The sequence below is a fragment of the Ambystoma mexicanum genome, chromosome 2p, assembly GCF_040938575.1.
Source record: "Ambystoma mexicanum isolate Mex_15411 chromosome 2p, UKY_AmexF1_1, whole genome shotgun sequence".
In the NCBI taxonomy this organism is placed as follows: Eukaryota; Metazoa; Chordata; class Amphibia; order Caudata; family Ambystomatidae; genus Ambystoma; species Ambystoma mexicanum.
Genome location: NC_090923.1, coordinates 84,725,232 through 84,746,220, shown reverse-complemented (window position 1 = coordinate 84,746,220; position 20,989 = coordinate 84,725,232). Strand labels below are relative to the sequence as shown.

Genomic DNA, 20,989 nt, shown 5'->3' with positions numbered 1-20,989 from the left:
TAGGATGAAAAATCTAATAAATGCCTGGGTCACCTGCCTTATTATGCCCCAACATTTACCAAACCGCTTTCCCAGCGAGGGCGCATCCAGGGCCTTACTGGTGATGCAACTCCATGTTCGGAATGATTTTCTATACTCTGGCCTGGTGGACATAAGTATCGAAGGCCAACTTATATTGTGACAGGGACAACTCTGGGAGCTGTAGCCAAACCAGTTCAAGGTGGCAGTGACAAGAGGTCTAGGCTAAGTCTCAAGAGGTGTTGAGCTTGTATAGGGTCCACAATGAATACACACAATAGGAATCACAAATTACACATACAGTATGGATACATTTACAGGTATTTATTTATGGCCAAACACTATGAAAAATAACTAGCAGATAGAAGTATCTCACAACACTAATAGATTACATATATACACTCACTAGAGTAGGGATAATACAAATCAAACTCCTGTAAAAAAGTACAGATTAGTTTTATGTACTACAGAGAATTAACCCCAACTTCAAAAGTCCTTCCCTAAGTTTTATTTTATTTATTACATTTATTGTTCGCCAGACCCCGAGGCATCATGTCGTAGTTACAGACAAAAGCAAGTACTCTCTTGGTGTTGAGCAAAGCATAAAGACAAGAAATATAGGTTTACATTTATACATTATATACACTTATATACAGTAAAGATGCGGAGTTGGTCTGAGATACGAGGCATCTGGGAGCAACTTAGAACTGGTTGAATAACCACGTTTTGAGTAATTATTTTCAATTGTGGGAAGGGCGTTTCATTCTTGATAGGTAAGGCATTCCAGTGCCTGGGAGTGAGTACTTTGAAGCTACTGCTCCCTGCTTTTTCTCTTTTGTATTGTGGGATTTCAAGGTTTTCGCTGTTCGATCTGAGGAGTCTGGTATGGGTGTTCTTGGGGACTGTTGAGGAGCCATTTAGTAGCTTTGTTGGCGATGCATTTATGGGAAATGCTAGGGGTTTTAAAGAGTATTCTGGCTTCGATGCGAAGCCAGGGATTTTGTCTCCTGATATTGGAGATATGATCAGATTGTTTATGCCTAATGCAGCTCGGAGGGCTTTATTCTGCAGGATTTGGAGTTTGGATAGGTTGTTGTTGGAAGTGCCTAGGAAGAGGATGTTACAATAGTCTAGCTTTGATAGTATGGGCTCTCTTGCTAGTGTGATGCAATTTTCTGGTGTCAGGAATTTGCGGTTGAGAGAGATCAGTTTGGCTGTGTAGGAGGTAGAGGCAACTAGGGTATTTACTTGCTTAGACATGGTTAGTGTCGCGTCAAGGTAAACCCCAAGTGTCTTCACTTGTTTAAGTACTGAGATTGTGGTGCCATCAATGATGAACGATGAGTAAACAGGCTGACGGGAGGCGATTTTGGATGATCCTAGTACGAGAAGCTCTGTTTTGTCATCATTGAGACATAGGCTGTTGGCCATTCAGTTTTTGATTAGTGAGTAGATTTTATTGATAAGCAAGGAGTCTTGCTCATGGTTACCCATTAGTGGCATAAGGATCAGAGTGTCATCTGCGAAATTGGTTTAGATGACACCCATAGCATCCAGGGTTGCGAAGAGCAGCTTGGTGTAGGCATTGTATAAGGTGGGGGAGAGGCAAGAACCTTGAGGGACGCCTATCGGGACTGGTATGGGATCTACTGATTCTTTACCAATGGCAACTCTTGAGGTCCTATCTGCGAGGAAGGATTTAATCCAATCTGTTGTATTGTCGGATAGGTTGAAGTTGTTTAGGGTGGCATAGAGTGTCATGGTCGACCAGATCGAAAGCCGCAGAGAGGTCAAGGAGCAGTAGCAGGCAGAAATTGCCTCATTCTCTCGTGGCATCCATTTGGATCTTCAGGTCGAGTAGGGTTGTTCTCGTACTATGGTTGGGCCGGAACTCTGACTGACGGTCCCCTAATAATTGGTGGTGTTCTAAGTGATTTTGAATTTGGGAGTATGCGATTTTGTCGATTTTCAGTAGAAGTGGGACGGTGGTCATGGGTCGGTAGTTAATAGGGATTGCAGGGTCCAGAGTTTTTACCCAGGCTTTTTTAATGCTAGCGAGGACTGTGAGCTGAAAGATGCATTAACAAATTCAGTAATGACTGGTGATAAGGTAGGGGCGCACAGTTTGACTAGATGGGAAGGGAATTGGTCTTCTTTGCAGTTGGAAGCTTTGAGTTTCATTATAGTGTCTAGTACTTCTTTATTAGTGACCGAGGTGAAATGAAAAGGGGTGCAGGTGGAATTAGTGGCAGGGTTGGAGGCTATGTTAGGAAGCGTTTTTTCGGCAAGGATTGCTTTTTGCTGTCGATTTTCTTTGTAGCAGCATCATTTTAGAGGCTACTGTGTCTTTTATTGTGGCGCACCAGGTTTTGCTTGCTAAATTAACTTGTACAGCTCCTATACTTTTATTTTAAAAAATAAACTGTTCCGGAATGTTTTTGTTTTAAAATAAAAGTGTAGGAAGAAGTTGAAACCTTCACGTACAGTGCACTGCGCTGAACGTTCCCTTAAACAGCAGGTGCAAGTATTTTGGGGGGGTTGCGGCAATGGGGTTTGTGGAGAGCAGGGGCAGGCCAGCAGGGAACATAGCTCCACTACTTCTTTTCGTACACTTCGACCACTGGTCAGAGTTGGCATTGGTTATACGTGTGTTAAGGGCGTTGGCTTTATGAGATATTATGGCTGATTTATACTTTATTGGTCGTTTTGAAAGCCTTTGCTGATTCACTGGTGTTAGTTTTCCTATGTAGGTGCTCGAGCAATCTTTTAGTACGTCTGAGGGAGACTAGTTCTTCGTCAAACCAGAAGCAGGATCGTTTGTCTGGTTTCCCAGTTTTGGTAGTGACAGGGGCGAGTGAGTCAATGGTATGGGTGAGACTTTGTTGATAAGTCTGCTGAGTAGTTGGGATTGTTCGTATTGGGGGTGACATTGGCTAGGGCCAAATGCAGAATGGGGAGAGGTTGTCTGATGTGAGTTTTTTTAGATTTCTAGATTCAAAGGTGTCAGGTGGCTTGGGGCTGGTGGGGTCCGTGCTTTTGTTTTCCGAGGTGATAAAGTGGTCAGACCATTCTACTGGAGCATGGAATCTATGGTGACGAGAGTTGAGGGAGAGGATCCAGTCCAGCGTTCTGCCTTTGGAGTGAGTGGGTTAATTAATCAACTGGGTAAAGTTCATATCTGACATAGCTGTGTGAAAGGCGGCAGCCTCCGTGTCAAGGGGGTCACAGTAGCCTAAGTTAATTTCCCCTAGGATGATCCATTTAGTCTTGGGCTTGATGAAGGGCGTAAGCAGTAGGGGGATGTCTAGGTTAGGGTGGCTGGTTGTATTGTGTGATCTGTATACTACTAGGAAGTTGGTAGTGGTTTTAGGGTTGGAGGAGAATTTGACTAATAAGAGTTCATAGCACTGTACTTGGTCCAGTGGGCAGGCTCTGAATTGCAGTGTTCTGGATATTAAGGCAACTCCGCCTCCTTGGAGGTTGTTCCCATCTGTTCTAAGGATACTATATCCTGGGGGGATGGCAATAGCTAGGTGGGGGCCTGCGGCAAGGTGTAGCCAGGTTTCAGTGACTACTAGTATATCGAGTTGTTGCTCCACGATGAGGTCATGGATTTCAATGGCGTATGCACCGAGAGATCGAGCATTGATGAGTGCGTCTCTGATCGTGGGGAAGAGCTCGAGGGGAGGTGTGGTAACGAAGTTTAGAAGCGGAGTCAAGTTTTTGGTCTCTAAGTGGTTTGGTGTGTTTTTTGGAAAAGTCTGAGTGGGCTATTATTAGGTGTGGTTGCTGTTTTGGTGCCAGTGTCTTTGGTTGCGGTGGGTCTAGGCACTTGGTGGTTGGAACTGGTTTTGGCTCGAAGTCTATTAAGTCTGGTGAGCACCATGGAGCAAGTACAGTCAGCTGTTCTGCTGCAGTCTCTGCCCGTTGATGGATCTCCTTTTCTGCTTGTGGACCTTGGACTAAGTTAACCCACAATTTCTCTGGACTTCGGGTATACTCAAGTATATTCTGATTCTATAACATTCTATGATTAGAGTTTTTACACAAGCATATAGTATCTTTTTTTACTTTTCTTAGTCCGGCCCCCTCATGTCACTGGGAATCGCCATAAATTGTGCTTCCTGCGAGCGTGTACAGATGAGTACTGTCAGCTGTCCGCTGACCGTTGTACCGCTGTAACGCCGTTATGCTGTTCGTCTTCTAACTTTCACATTGTCCCCTGAACCAAGCTGCTCTGTGCTTGCGCCCCCGCTCAGTTAGGTGAGTATCTCTGTAGTTGTCTTTAGTTGGGCCAACCCGCCACGTTTTCATATCGCGAACATTGCCTTGAATAACACAACCGTAATGTGCATCTGTAGATTAAGGTCGTTATACTGATTGTTTTCTTTCAACAGTTTCCTCATTATGCTTTAAGATTCTAAGGTATACAAAGAGCTAATATCTGACAAATACATATAATAAAAAATAAAAAAAAGCCAAATAGTGCCTTGAGCTTACTCTTGTACCATCTGAGCTTCACTCTTACTTTTGTACAGTCAAAAAATGATGAGACTTACCGCCGGTATGCCCTCATTTTACCCATATCGCATGCCTGTAAACTTAAGGCCAGGTTTTCACACTGCTGGTGCTATGGATTACTCATCTCGAGGGCCGGCGCTGTGCCTGCCTTCTTTGTGTAATCAAAGGTTACCTAATTCTCTTTTCTCAGTAGCCCCTAATGAAGCCTCGCAAGCTCAATTGCTCTCTGATCACACCATGCACGAATATGCTTCAGGCGTAAAATCGGGACCGGTAGAGCCTGGAGCTTGTGAAACTGATGTTGTTCCTTTACATTTTTCTGAATTGGAGCCTGGTTCCTCCCAACTCATGATTCCCCCGACTCCTAATCCACTCTATTCTCACGTTTTGTATGGTCATGTACCTCCGATTAAGCTTGGGAACTTGTGTGATATACCCTTCTCTCAACAACAGAGTGTACCTCAAATTCCTAATATTCCGTTAGCTCATTCTACCCAAATGTCGGGCCCCACCTCTGCCCTTATGGTTGAGGAATCCCAAGGACTCCAGACTCTCAATTTCAATGGATCTCTACCCCACCAATGGTCCTGATAATATATCTCCTGTTTCAAATGCTTCTTCAATGACCTCTTTCGCCAAGCCAATGGCTCGCCCTACTTTTGGCTTTCCTGCGGTGAATAATCCTGCGCTGGAGTCGGCGCTGACGGCAATTAACACCTCTATCTTTACACTCACAAAATTATTTGAAAATAATCGAAGCCAGAGCTTCATCTCAGGAAAATGCAACTGCATTACTGACAACCAAACTTGACTGGCTGGCACTAAACTTCCCGCATATATTATAAAATGTACATCGTTCATGTCATGCTGTTGCTATAAATGTGTCTCCAATGCCCTCTCGAAGCTGAGCAAATCATTGTGATTACTCCATCTCCAATGCCTAAAGAGATTGATGTAGCTGGGGATAGTGACCTTGAAAACACAGGGTTGCCTTCTAGCAAAGAGCACACTGAAGACGTGACTCCTGATTTATCTGTCCCTGAGATTCAACTATATGATGTCTTCTGCCGCCATTCACAAAACACTCGCAGATGAAAAAGAAATAGACGGATATCTGACAGGGCAATGGATTTAAATTCTTCCTCTGAGCACCTCAAACGGAAAACGAAAAACCTTCCGATCCCTAAAAAAACGAAATAAACTGAAGCCTTTGTGGCTACTCTCTGATTTTAACTCCCCGCTCGATCTGACTCGGAATTGTGAACCTGATAAGAATTTTTCGCCTACTTGCCATGGGGAAAGCCCCTTGTCTCCTAAACTACCTCAGTTGAAAGAGGACACTGGAAGGGGAGAGTCGTATCTCGGCCAATGTAAACCTTCCAATTGCTATGCTTGACACAGTAGATGATTCTGCCTCCAAAGACGAACTGATGAACCTTTCAGTATATTCTCACAATAATTTGAACATGCAGGACGCTATTCACCAAAGTTTACATGAAAACAACTGTGACCCCCGATCTTTAAATCCTAAATTTTGTGTCAATCTACACTACGATGGGTCGGCCTTTAGAACTCTTGAGCAAAAGCGAAATGGCCTAATCACAAGATTACCGTTCATAAAATCTCCTGCCACTAATCTTGCTATTAGCAGGCCGAGTGAGCTTTTGCAGCCTGTCGCTGCTCACACTGTTCATCGTGCATCCATGTCTGAACCTGCTCCTTTACCAGCAAAGGGTGTACCTAACTGTCTGGAAAAATTGCAGGATGAAATTATAACAATTACCATGGTAGACAGTTTATTCGGACCCATTTCCAAGTAGATCCACACTTCTGGCAGTTTTTCATCTTATCCCAGCCTTACGACACATCGACTCTAAAGATATATGAAGGGTATCCTATCCTAAACCTGCCTATCAAGATATGGTCGACATACCTTCGGTAATAATTAAGAACTATGTCTTGCAGCAGAGACATCTTCTAGAGAAAGGCTTAGCTTTGGAAATCGTTGCTCCTCCGATAATACCAGCCACTTCAAACTCTCAGCCGATGATGACGGTTGTAATGAACCCTCTGATAGCGGTAAAGGGGAAATACACAAGTGTTGTAACTGTAAAACTGTTCCATCTATACTTCCCCCAAATGGTCCCCTCAAAACGGGCCTGGCTAGCTCAGAGAAAGGATGGGGCTGTTAATAATCACTAGCTCACAGCCTCATCATATTCCCATGAATGTTCCATGGTTTCTTGGAATACCCGTGGGTTTTCCCCATCTAATAACATCTAAATCAAAGTTTCTCAACCAGTATGATTTAGTACTGTTACAAGAAACTTGGATGATGCAGCCCCCAGTATGGCCAGACCATCTGGTTGCCTTAGTTCCGGCCTCTAAGCCTCTAAATCTGCCAGGGGCAGACCTGCTGCTGGCCTTCTAATTGCTGTCCGCATTGATTCTCAGCTATCCATTGACCAACTAGCGTGCCCTGAACATGGAATTCAACCATTCATCATTCGAACTACATACAAAAATCACCTTTTTCCCCCAATGGTGATGGATTTGAATATCTATTGGAATCCTTTGTCTCCAACACAATCGCAGTTTATAAGTAAAATTGAGACTCTATTGGACCAAACATTGCTAAATGCAAATAATGCACTGACCATTATTGCTGGGGATTTTAATATGAATTTCATAAACACCTCTTCCAGATCGGTGCATAGAGCTGACAAGTGGACAATGTTAATGAAAATGAGAATTTTCCTACTTGAATGGCACACACATAAAAGATTCTCCACCCCATCCAACTTGGTCTAGAGCAAACTCCTTCCGTTCTTGATTATGTGTACATCCCAAATCATGCTAATAAATTTGTTTCTGCCTTGGAAGTTATTCCTACACAAGTTAGTGATCACAATTTGCTTGAAGTTATTTGGTTCCCCCATTTTGCCCATCCGGTTTCAAACTTTATAGGTGACTTTGAAGTAAACAATGCTCGGAACCGGATTAGATGGAATGCGAAACAAATTTCTTGCTTACATCAGAAAGTTGCACATCTGGCTGGAGAGAAAGAAAAGAACTCAGACATTTTACAATGAATGCATCCAGATTATTGTATTACGCAATCATTTAAAGATGATAACAAACCAACTTTCACTCACAAATCTAAATGGAATCCAAACATCCATGATCTTAAAAAAGAATTACGTAGATCCCTTCGAAGTCTCCCCAAAAATGCAAATGACAAAAAACATCTTTGAAAACGGTATATAGAAAATAAAATTAAACACACTGCTCATACTTCGAAACAAAGAGGCTGAAACAATGTTTAAAGCTTTTTTTATTAAATTCTGAGATATGGAGAATTATTAATTCTGTCTCTGGGAATGCCTATAAATCAACTCAATAAAATGGCATTGATTAGATGGCTTGGAAAGCTCACTATCAAAAACTTTTAATCAGAATTTAAACCCCTTACCTATTGATTGTGAGCCTTCAGACCTAGCTCAATTCAAGTTTGATTCTACTGCCATCCTACTAATAATTAAAAAGCTCAGCTCGTCAAGGGCTCCGGGGCCGGATATGCTTATGAATTATATCTTTAAAGCTCATCCGGAGGCCTGGGCTGAAGTTCTAAATCAAATTTTTCAAATTATAATTAAGAGCAAGGTAATTCCACCCTCTTGTCAGACTGCTATAGTAATCCCAATTTTTAAACAGGGTGATCGAACCAATCCTTGCAACTACCGCCCTATTGCGCTTTTAGATGCTCCGGGCAAATTTTTAGCAAGACCTAATACTGGATTTTACTAAATGGCTTATTAAGGAAGACCTAATGGACCCACACCAATCAGGGTTTGTTCCGGGTAGTGGTACAGCATTAAATTTAATAATATCAGCTATTAAAGCGCAAGCAATAAAAGACAACCTGTATATGTCGCGTTTGTGGATTTTAAACAAGCCTTTGATTCAGTACAGAGAAACATTTTGTGGAATAAGCTTTTATCAGCTGTCCTTCGTACATTATATTTTTAATTCATCCATTTTATTTTAATACATCGATTAAAATTAAACTCATCTAAAGGCCTCTAATCAGAATCCATTGAGACAAATGTAGGTCTGAAACAAGGGTGTCCTTTTGCTGCTATTTTATTTAACTTTTATATTAGTGATTTTTATAATGTTCTGACGAATATTCGTACCTTTTCTCCTAAGCTGGGCTCCCATCATATTCAGTATTTACTTTATGCAGATGACTTGGTCCTTTTTGACATGACACTGATTGGGCTTCCAAGAAAGTTAAATGGCCCTGTCAATATTTGAACAAAACAATTTAGAAATAAATGCAAAAAAGTCGAATGTTTTAATATTTAATCATGTTAATAAAAGATCCAAATATATATTCACTTGGGTCCTTGCCAAACAACCTCGGGTACACACAAGTTCGTATAAATATCTAGGAGATAATGTCAACTCCCATACTTTTGAGAAACCATATAATGAGGAACTGTTACTGAACATGAGAATGTTGGCAATCCAAGCCAAGGCTCTCCAGAGAAAATATGGAAAATTCTCATTGCTGCCTGCTCGGATATACCATTTACAAAAAGCTGTTCCTATTACGTACGTCAGACAAAAATAACTGATAAAGCTGTTAAGTGGGATATTTTAGAAGGAATTTATTGGAAAACGATCTTACCAGTTCCTGCAAGTACGCCAATTTCCCTAATCTGCTTTGAAATGGGATCGATATCCTTAGAAGTAGCAGTTCACTGGTCAATGTTAGCTCTTTATAGGAAAATTCATCTATCCACTAGCTTATCCAAAAACGTGTTCCTTGTTCTAAAAAACCTTTTAAAAAGCAGCCTCAATACTCCGACAAAGTGGGAAGCTCAGTGTGAAACATTTCTTATAGCTGCTGATATTAAAATAGATCTATTAATTCAATATCGAGATAAAGCTAAACTAAAGTTATCTATGAATGACTGGATTATTACTGGTAATAGATGTTCTAGTTAAAAGGTGTCCAAGGCTGGTTCCTTATGTAAAGCATTGAAGGTGATTCCTTTGTATATTCAACACTTCCCTGACAGATCTTATGCAGATACATTCCTAAGTCTTCGTTTTAATCTTTTAGCAACAAAATCTAGAATTGCACTATATGCGAAAGAATGTGTCTTGTCGACTGATTGTAGATTTTGTAAAATAGACAAACAGCATGAGACTACTGCTCATTTAATTATGGAATGTGTCGGCTTGGCTGAATTGAGAAAACAGTACTTCCCTGAAATATTTCAAAGAAAGACCTTTGCTAACGAAAGAACAAATGTGACATGAGGTTTTTAATACTTCATCAGTTTCGTTGATAATTGCGACAGTAAACTATTTTAAAACTGAATCTATGATCAGCCAACAATGCCATCTAGTCATGAGGCTGAATTTTAATGTCATCTTAAGTTTAATGTTTCTTTCTTTTGCACTGTTATCAAAGGTCTTCAAATTGTATTTTAAATTATTTATCTTAAGCTGAATAGTCAGAAAAGGACAAACATTGACAAATGAGTTTGAGGATTTTAATTCTACAAATCATAAGATGTGCTTCTACACTGTTTAAATTGTTCTAGCTACATTTTAAAATTGAATCTCCACAACTGAAATGTCTATGATCTTGAATTTTAAGTGTATTTCTCACGAATTCCCTTTTCTAGTTTATTGTGCTTTTTACCAATCTTAATAAACTGTTCATGAATTGTGTTTTGATGGTGTAATGATTTTGTTAATGTAAAGCATTATATTGAAAACAATTGGTGGCATTGGTACTGGTGATTTTATTGTGTGCACTTCTAGAGGGGAAAGGTGGGAGAGATGGAAGAAATGGGGTGAGGCAGGGAATAGGGTGTTGGCGCCGGCAGCCCAGTCTCGCAAGGCCTTCATTGAACAAGATGAAGTGTCCTCCTGTGCAAAGCACGGATTGAGGCATTATGCAACACGGGATAATCATAGTGGTTAGGAATGTTAACATTATTGGTCGTGGTTGGGTTGATTGATGCTAGCGGTTTGCGCAATAGCGGCAAAATAGATCAGCTTTCTTCACTTAGCTAGCACGAATCAGAAGGTAAGAAGTTGTCTGGGGTCTTATGCCCAAAAGTTCAGGCAAGGTTCTGAAGGTTTGTGATGCAGGAAAAAATGAAGGTAAGTCTCTGGGGTCCAGGGAACAGTTCCAAGGGTTAGAGGACAGTTTATTCCAATTAATAGACGTGCCTTTTGTAAGGTTTGGCCGAGCAAACAAACAATGGTAATTCCAAAGTATAGCAAAATGTTTTATAAAAGTGAAGCAAACTTTTAAAGGGAGTTGAGGGGCAGGTAAGAACCACTGTAACTTACCCCACATACTCCGATTCTTCCCAGGACTTGGCAGGTGAATGGAAGAAGATCTGAGGTTTCTTTTTCCACTGTCAGCCTCTGTCCTTAATTCGCAGGGGTTGCAGGTTTGACTGATCTCTGGTCCATGTCTTTCGCTGGTGCAAGGACTCTGATGAAGAATGCAGAAAAACACGATACAGATGCCCCCTCAGGACCAGACTTGACGCAAGCAAGCTGTTTCGGCCAGTGGTCACCACAGCATGGCGACACAAAGGGACTCCCTTGTCACGGTGAGAATTTCCCTATCTCGTGCCCCCTTGATGCTAGGACTCCGAAATTCCGTGGAGTTAAGTCTTGTAAGACAAGCTGAGGATTGCCCCCCCTACCACACCTCCCCCTCCCTCCCCCAAGTTCCAGGACTCAACTCCGAACAGTGCCAAAATGTAGAGCTGGTCAGCCACAGGATAGTCCCCAGGACACGTCCGAAGGCTTGTTTTTGTAGGGTACGTGCAGACGTCAGGTGGATTTTCCCTCCACTCCAAGGGTCGCAGCTCCTTCGCAGGACTGCTGAAGATCAATAGCAAGACAGGGCTCCTCCAGGACAGCAGTAGAAGTTGGTCTCCAGGCCTCCTTCAGGCGGGTCTCTGGTCTCTTCATGGGTCTCCTGCCAAACTGCCGATTCCTCTCGGTTATTCCGAGGGTCCCAGACCCACCTATTTTTTGATGTTCAAATGGGTGCAGGTCCCAGACTCAATATCCCATCAGGGTCCAAGACCATCTTATTCTTTGGGGTCTCAGACCCACGTATACTTTCACTTCCACATGGGTGCGCGTCTCAGACACAATCCTGTCTCAGGGTTAGCTTCTTAGTTGTACGTACCAGCATTTACCGAGTAGTTGTGCCGTTCCCTGAGGCTCCGGTAGTGTTCGGGTGAGCACCAGAATCTGCAGCAGCTCTGCCGGCATCTGACTCGGTCCGGCTGAGTGTCCCTTCTCAGAGGTGCTTCACTTGGGCTGGGGTGCCCAGAGGTTCGTTTTGGCAGCAGCACAAGCGGCCCTTCAAGCATGGACCAGGTGTTCGTGTTCTCCTTTTCCTCCCTTTACGGTTTCCCGTTCGGCACTCGTCCGCTCACCGAGTGCACGGCTCCCGAAGCTCGTCCTTGGAAGACAGTACTCCATCTGCGTCCCAGTTGAGCTAATTTTGAACTCCAAATTTGTTTTCGTTTGGGCCAATGACAACCCGTGAGAAGCTAGACCACTCACGTTGATCCTCCATAGTGATCCTTAGACTCAGCCACCATCACAGTACTTCTTTGATAACCCAATGCAAAGTACTTAAGTTGGTATTTAAGTCCTGTCTAGTATATAAGTCTGACCACTAACAATAGAATATATTGGCTCTGGCAAAGGGGGCGGGGGTTGTCTTGCTACTGGAGAAGTGGGTTGTCAGTACTGAAGAGTTGACATATTGTAACGCTCACCTGATTCTCGCAGAGGCGCCGGTCTTGACTGGGCGACTACCGTATCTTCAAAGGTGATGTGTAGCACCCGGTTGGCTCTTTGGGCTGGACCTCTGTGCACTGTATGCCTGACGTGTAGAGTAAGATGTCTGCAGATAGAAAATATGGGGTTAATGAACTGGGGTTATTGGGGTGTCCCTATCTCTTTCCTCTTCTCCTCTCCTGTAGACCCCAAAAGGTTAACGCTCTCACCTTAGGTAAGTGAATGCCGAGCTCTCCATCTGCCTCGGGGCAGGGTGCTGTAACCAGTTTCTTCACTGGATAGGTAGCGCAGGCCTCTTGACTTCAGAGGACTGCTGTCCGTCGTTTACTGCACGAACGGTAAGTTTCGAGTCGTTCAAATGTCTTTAAAGTCTTTAGTAATGATGTCTCTTGTTTTGCAGGGTTCCGGCGATGGCGGATGACGGGCTGAAGTGAGTTGAAGATGGAGCCCGTGTGATGAATAGAAGCGCCTGGAAGCACGTAAGTAAGCGCTTGTTGCCTGCTTCACGATGCGCTCTAACTGTCTTTTTATTTTGCAGGTACGAGTTCGGAGCGGCTGCAGGGTGCCGGAATACCCACTGGATTAGATGTGGAAAGGAGTAATGGCACGTGAGTATTAAAGTTCCCCAATGTCTTTAAACGCACCTTGTTTTGTCTTTCAGATGCGGGATGCAGCGCCGAAGGCCTCCGGAGCGTGCGAAGAGTTGGTAAGCTTTTGTCTTTCAGATGCCGGAATGCAGTGTGAAGACCTCTGGAGCGCACGAAGAGTAGGTAAGCTTTTGCCTTTCAGATGCCGGAATGCTAACATGTTCTTTCTTGTCTTTATAGGTGTTGCTGAAGACTGGATTCAGGATGGTAAGCCTTTTTCCTTAGGCCCAGGACCGGATGCAGAAGACACGATGAGCGTTCTGCTGCAGAGGTTGCAGAATAACGCAAAGCAAGATTCATCCACTGGGTGTGGTTTAAATAGCCTCCTGTAGTGCTTAGGTGTCTCCTTCCACAGTCACGCCTAAGTAAGAAAAGAGTTCCTGGTAAGAAAAGAGTTCCTGCCTTCCAGAAGAGTTCCAGTGTTCTGAATCTAGGGAGTGGCTCCTGCCCCACCCAACAGGAAAAGTAGTTCCAAACAGAAGAGGATCAGAGGCTCAACTGGCAGGCAAGTAAGCAGCATGGTCTGCTGAAGGTAAGTCCACCCAAGCATTATGAGCCCGGCGCTTCCAGCGCTGGGACTGGGCATATTTATGAGCCTGGTGCCACTGGCGCCAGGACTGGGTCCAAAAGGTCCCAATTGGGACTGGTTGGCACTCGGAACCTGGGTTATGGATCTGCTTCCAAGGGAGTTGGGAAAACCCTGACCTTTTGGAAGCAGAGATCATGACACATATCGCGTCTCCTGAGAATAGTCGTCCTCATTTCCATAGTGGGCTTCTTTCTCCATGTGACTGTCATTCGGTGCACCACCCCCAGGGGTATAGTGTGGAAACACGGCCCACACCCCATGGGAAAGGTCTCCCCCTTGGGGGGTTGGGGTGAAGGGACGACATCCTCAGATTTGTCACATTCCTTTCCTTTTATGTTGCTTGTTTCCTCAACACCAAGTGCAAAACAGGACAAAAAGTCTATATTACCCTGTTCCTTAGCTTTCTGGTGTTCCACACGATCGGGTTCAGCTCAAGAAACCAGCGTATAATCATGGGGATCGTGTCTTTATGAAGACTCATGCACGTAAGTGATGAGCGGACAGTAAATAGCCGAAACCTACCAGTGAGGAAACTTCCAATACACCACAGCCCATTTTATGGCTAGAGCCTCTAGTTCAATTGTTGCATAGTCTTTCAGTTTTTCTTGGGATCTTATTTGTATTACAATTCCTTTGTACTCATTCTACAGCCATCTCTCCCTGCCAAGATAAGCCAGGCTGCTCCGTTTACACTACCATATACTCAGGTGGTACAGCCTTATACTACGAGTGGCGTCTTGTACTGTCTCAGTTGAATGGTTTTACTAACCCAAGCCAAGGGTGGGGAATACACAGGTACACTTACCACTAGAGTAAAACAGAGGAAAACTGCTACTCCTCTACATGCCTGCCAACTAGGCAGACAAACCAACTCCAAACGCTCAGTATAATCATAGATGTTGATCACAGAAAAGAAAATACAAAGAGGTAAGGAAAACCCACTAAACCAATTCTCAACATTCCACATACACTTCCCATACAGAAATTCACACCACCTCTCGGCACAGCAACCAGCATGCGCTTTACCACATTGCTACAACATACTAACCCCACATAACATAGCACAACAGCACATGGGAATTTGCACAGACCCGAAAACCGCACTTAAGCTCAGCAATTGGTGTAAACCGAACTGATGCTGCCAAGAGGAGATCACAACTTCAACACTACCCTCTATTAACCCCTTTTGCTCCCCCCCCCCACTGCCCCCCTCCACTCCCTTCGCACTACGGTGGCGACGGTGCACGGACAAAATACCTTCAACATTAAGCCTTTAGCTGGATTTCAGAAAAACTGTCCCAACAGATGCTACTGCTACTTTAGGTTCCAGCAGGTCACAAACACAACTGGAAACGAACGTAGACCTTCACAGACTGCACAACGAGGCTTCGATTGCCTGGTAAGCATGGACATTGGATACAGTGTTCGTAAGACTTTCCCTGGATTTATTCCGTACTATCACAAATGTAGCTGTGCAAAAGCATTTTAGCTTGGTCTTTGAAGGGGAGTGGGTGGGTCAGAAATGACACCGTAAACACACTGAGGAATTATTTTCCATACGTTGAGACCATGATAATATCACTGCAGGCACTTTCCTCAACGCTTTGACAAGGAGATCCCCATTTCTCTTAGTTAAGCACCAACTCTTCTACATAGAGCAGTAGTGCAGGGGAATCCAGTTCCCTATTTTCTGTTATTATATTATATTAAAATATTCCATTTATAACAGTGTGCAGTAAGCAAGGCTGATGGCAATGAGAGCAGATCTTAATATTTTTCATGGTGCACTACAGTGACCATTATTTTTACTGCAAGGAAACCAATTGAAAATGTTGTATGACTAAAAGGGATTCAGCTTTAAGCCCTGCCTCTGCGAGACTTGGCTATTGGCTGCCCAGAGTAAGAAATGACCATGTATGCTCCTGGCTTTTCCCTGGCTGGGGAAGACAAACTTGTTTGGAAGTAGCTTCGGGTACAGTCTGATCAGAGCCTTACACTGGCTGATGCCATACACACAACAAATATTACTAACCCAGTAATATTTCTGTGGATTGTATCTGCTTTGAATCATGTTTTAGATAGGCGGCCATCTAGTGGTTGGCTCAGTACTACAATTAGCATTTTTCAAGTTTGAAAAAAGGGGCATTGACAGTGGCGTTCCAGTCACACAACCCCTATCCTACTTTTAAAAAGGGACCCATGATCCCTCATACGCCAACATTCTCTAATGTATTTTTTTCTTTTTTTTTTTACATGAAATGTATGTGCGACTGTAGCTGGTTTTTGTACGACGCCTTCGCTTCAATTCAGTTAGGATCAGCAAGCACATGTGAGAAGGCCAATACAAGCCAGAGGATTGCTGCGTAGGTAACGTTGGTCTGAGACTTGTGAATCTGCTTAAGCAAGCAGTACCTGGTGAAGGGACAGTAGAAAACTTACTTTAAAACTGCCAGTCCCACATGGAAATCTGCACTTGCCTGCTTGCCTATGTGGCCACACAGTAATGTGGTGCAAAAGCATGTTCAGAACTACACACAGGTCCCTTGCAGATTGCATCCAAAGCTACATTTGTAATGCATGCCAGCCTTGCACTACTTCGCTAGCGTTAGGCCAGTTTCTCTGAAGTCCAACTAAGGGCAGTACAAAACTCCACTCTTGGTATAAGGTTGTACCACTTGAGAACATTTGGTAGCCTAGACAGAACAGCCAAGCTCATCTTAGGAGGGAGAGAGGGCTATAGATAGTTACAATAATTGTAGCATATATATGGTCCAAAGAAAAACAAACTATGTATTGGGAAAAATGGTTCATTTTAAATACAAGTAGGCAGAGATAAATCTTAGGGAAAGTAATACTATCTCAAGTCAGACACTTCTAAAAATCAACTCAATACTTAAGGTATACAAACCAAAGTATAACTTTTTTTTAGAAGAGCATTAAGCAAGTTGTGGTGAATCAAACGAAGTTATACATTCAAAATGTCAATAAGCTATTCTTGGGGAATAAGACCAGGTTAGTTCTAGATTTAGAATACAGTAAGTAATTCAAGGGCAGCAGACCCTATTGGTGATAAAATACAGTGGTATTCACTTTCAGTATCAGTTAGACCAAAATTGTTACAAGTAGATATCTTGCAACAGATGACATTCATTAATCCCCGTAATAGCATTTCTGATGACTGTATATGCTTAGATTCACATGCTGTGCATATAGTCCGACATCTAGTGGTAATCGCAGAGTATTGCATCTGGTCATTCGAGGATCGAAAGGGGACGTCGACATGGGCATGCTTGTAACACTATCCCTAACGGGATGTGTAGTGTACCAAAGATCCTTCACGCGTTGAGGTCCCTCCGATTGCATTTTATCTGCCATGAGAAAGCTTTACGTCTAACGTGAGTGAGTACAGATGGAGAAAAAGTAGTAAGATGTGAATCTAAGCAGATACAATCAGAAATACTATTACGGTGATTAATGTAGGTCTTCCGATGCTTGTGAATCTGCTTAGTGTCACATGATCTGCATAGACTAGCGAGCAGTTCCCAGAGTTGGAGGTGGGATGTGAGAAGGAACAGTAGTAAAAAGATGTCCTAGTACTGCTTGACCCAACTGAGAATCAGACCTAGAGTGAGTATCTAGGCAGCTGGGTTTTGTGAAGGTGTGTACAGACTCCAGGTTGCTGCTTTGCAAATGGATTCGAGAGGAACATTTGCAATGAATGCTATGGCATCCCCAGTGCCCAGAGTAGTGTGTGCTCTAGGCTTGAATGGCAGATCTCTCTTGGCAAGAGTGCATCATCTTCTTCTCTACCAGCTGCCACTGAAAAAAAAAACTACACTGATTTGTCTTGTTTTTTCCAGATAATGTATGACCGCTCTATGCACATCAAGTGTGTGCAGGCTCTTTTCTGCTATGTTAGTGGGATTTTGGAAGAAGGTGGGTAGTTTATTGATTGGTTCACATGGAACTTTGGGATGAATTTAGGCACAAACCGTGCACGAGTGCACAAAACCACCTTATCTTTGTGAATTCTAACAAATGGGTCTTGCGCTGAAAGGGCCTGTAATTCACCGACTCTTCTGATTGAAGTGACTGCCACTAGGAAGGCAGTCTTGGAAGAGAGTCTTAAGGCTAGCCATATGCATTGGTTCAAAGGGGGATCCCATTAGTGTAGTTAATACCATATTTAGGTCCCAACCAGGCGCTGGGTCTGAAATAGAGGGATGAAGTCTTAACCCCTTCCATAAAAGCTTTGATGACTGGGATCTTCCACGACGACTCCTTTTGGGAGGTAGTGTATGCTGAAAGCGCAGCCAGGTGGCCTTTCAGTGAATTAAACCAAACCAGAGTCCAGTAAATGAGCCAGGTATAACAATGTGAGTAGGAGAGGAGTCAACAGGGATTGATGCTCTTAGAATAGAAATCGGATGGCGAAATGTTTTTCCACTTCTTGTATTAGCAATGTCTGGTGTTAGGCATTCTTGCCTCCGTTAGAATATCCACACATCTCTGAGGAAGTTGGAAGTGCCCGAACTCTATGACCTCAGGAACCAGGCCGCTTAGTTGAGAGTTTACGGGCAAGGATGGAGTGTCCCCCTCGTCTTGTGAAAGCATGTTGAATGGGCAAGGTAATTTCATCAGAGGAGAGATTGGCATAGCCATCAGATGGGAGAACCAGGGTTGGCAGGCCCACATGGGGGCCACTAGACTCTGTGACTGGTTCCTGGTGCATCTTGTGCACTATCTTGTTGCGTAGGGGAGAAGTGGGGGGGGGGGGGGACAGGGATGAAGAGACAAATTTCCCTGACCATGTTATCCAATTATTGTTCTCTTTGGAGCAGTTCTGGGGCACCTGGGAGGCATAATCTTGGCATTGTGCATTCTCCAGAGTTGCGAACAAGTCGATCTACGGGAAGCCCAATTCTGCGAAGATGTTGGAGACGATGTCTTCGTGTATCTGCCATTCATACTCTATGGGTAGAGGGAAGTATCTGCTGAGCATGTCTGTCAGAAGATTGAGTTCCTCTGGAACGTGTTCAGACAGGAGGAACATCCCGTGTTTGAGTGACCACTTCCAAATGTTCTGGGACAGTGGTTAACCGTGGAGAGAGTGTACCCCCCCCCCCGGTTTCTTCAGGTAAAACATCACCATGGTGCTGTCCGTGAGGACCAGTACTGTCTTCCCTCAAAGTTGTGTCTGAAAATCTTTTAGGACTTTGAACACCGCAAACATTTCCAAAAGGGTTATGTGGTTGGACGCTATTGCTGGGGACCAAACGCGGTGCGCTGTGCGATGGAGATGAGCCCCCACCCCGTCAGATGCGTCTGTAGTGAGAGTGGCTTCTACTGCGGGGGTAGTGATGGTCTTCCCCTTCAAGAGGTTTTCCATCGACCAACACTGCAGAGAGAGAACGAGGGCTGCCGAAGCAACCACTAGATCGTCCCATTGTCCGCTGGCCTGACACCACTAGCTGTTGAACCACTCTTGCATGGAGCGCATGCGCAAATGTGCGTGTGGGGCTAAGTAAATGCAGGAAGCCATCATCCCCAACAGTCGCATGGCCTTGCGTACAGTGACCTCGCAACTGGCTACATAGTGAGGGATCAGGAACAGCATGTTTTGAACCCTGTTGGAGGGGGAAGACAAGGCCGTCTTCTGTCCGAATTAGAGCTCCAAGTGACTTGGCTGGGGTCTAGACTGTCTTTTGAGTGTTTGATCAGCATGTTCCGTGCAAATCCCATTACTAGCCAGTCGTTGAGGTAAGGATAGACTGGAACGGACTGCCTGCGCAGGCGAGTCGCTACTACGGCCAGTGCCTCCATAAATACCCTTGGGGCTCAGGCTATGAGGACCTTGAACTGTTTGTCCATCATGAACCTTAGGTATTTTCTGTGCGCTGGCAGCATTGAAATATGAAAGTATGCATCTTTCTTTCATGTCCAATGTTGCCATGAAATCCCACTGCTTTAGTATAATGATTACCTCTTGCAGTATTGTCATATGAAACCTCTGTGGATTGACAAAGTTGTTTGCTGGATACAAGTCTAACACAGGGTGCATGGTGAGATCCTTTTTGGGTACAAGAAAGTACACTGAATAAATACCCTTGTTTACCTGTAGAACGGGGACGACTTTGATCGTGCACTTTTCTTGCATGATTACAAACTCTTGTAGTAGGATCTTCAGATGTTCTGGCGTCATTCACCTGGACATTGGTGGCCGGTATCGAGGTGGTTGTTGTGTAGCGATTGCTTTAGAATGTGGAGTGGCAAGTTGGAATGCCATCTCCACCATGTCATGTAGTATTTGAATGTTCATTCTTAGAAGAAAGATCAGTTGGCTTCTAAAGTGTTGGAGAAGGATGTGCTGGGGGGTTTAAGGATTATGCTTAAAACAATAAAGCCTTTATTCTAGGGAAACCCAACTGTGTAAGAAGCTTCATTACAGTGGCGCCGAGGATTGACCCTCACCATCCACAAGGAGGAACTTTGCATAACTGGATTGCCGTGATCGATGTGAATTTACAGTTGATAGCCAGCGCTGTCTTCATACAGCAAGGACTTTATTTGATTGACTGGGACCAGCAGAGTGGTGTTCCCCTCATCAGCTGTAGCAGGGAGTGACTGCAAGTGACCGCAGCATTTGCGACATTGCCAAAGAGTTATTACAAAGCACGGCTGCTGCTGGTGTATCACAGATCTGTTTTGCCGAGTAATCTATGAGCGGCCTCCCAGACACCATATGGGTGCTTTATATATTTTTTTTCAAAAAAGGAACCCGACAGGATCCTAGCGATCGGAATTTAAGATGCCAGCGAAAACTTCATTTTGACTTGAGCGGCATAAGGGTGCATGGCAACGTGTCGCAGCTGAACCAATCAGCGAGGAGGCATCCCTACGTTGCTAAGCGATTTAAATAACAGCGAGAGAACAGTAAACTGCGCGCAAGGAAGGTGTAAGGCTATGCAAGATACGCCAGTGGACAACTAAACTCTCTCGTGTTCTAGGTGATTTCAATAGCACCCAGCGAATGTTAGAAAGTGAATGATAACGGCACGGTAGAGAGGAAGTTGTGGCAACGTGTGCATAGCGGTAAGTAATTAAGGAGGAAGATCAGGCAACGACATTAAGGGCAGAGGTGAGGAAGTGGGAGTAAAGGGAGCATCCGAAGAATTATTACGTTCTACTAGTGAGGAAGTGAAAGTAAAGGGAGCATTGAAAGACCCATTACGCGCTCGTGAAGCGGGTGAAAGAGGAAGGAATTTAATTTGTTACATCTTCATTGAAATACAAAGGAATAGCAACGTCCTGAGAGCGCATCTGTGGTTTTGAGGAGCATTGGTAAAACACGTGT

General features: G+C 43.9%; 1 protein-coding gene across 1 annotated transcript in view; it reads right to left on the bottom strand.

Moving 5' to 3' along the window:
* The window catches only part of QARS1 (glutaminyl-tRNA synthetase 1), a 950,222-nt gene that overhangs the window by 413,042 nt on the left and 516,191 nt on the right, over window positions 1-20,989 (bottom strand). The gene's annotated exons all lie outside the window — the stretch shown is intronic.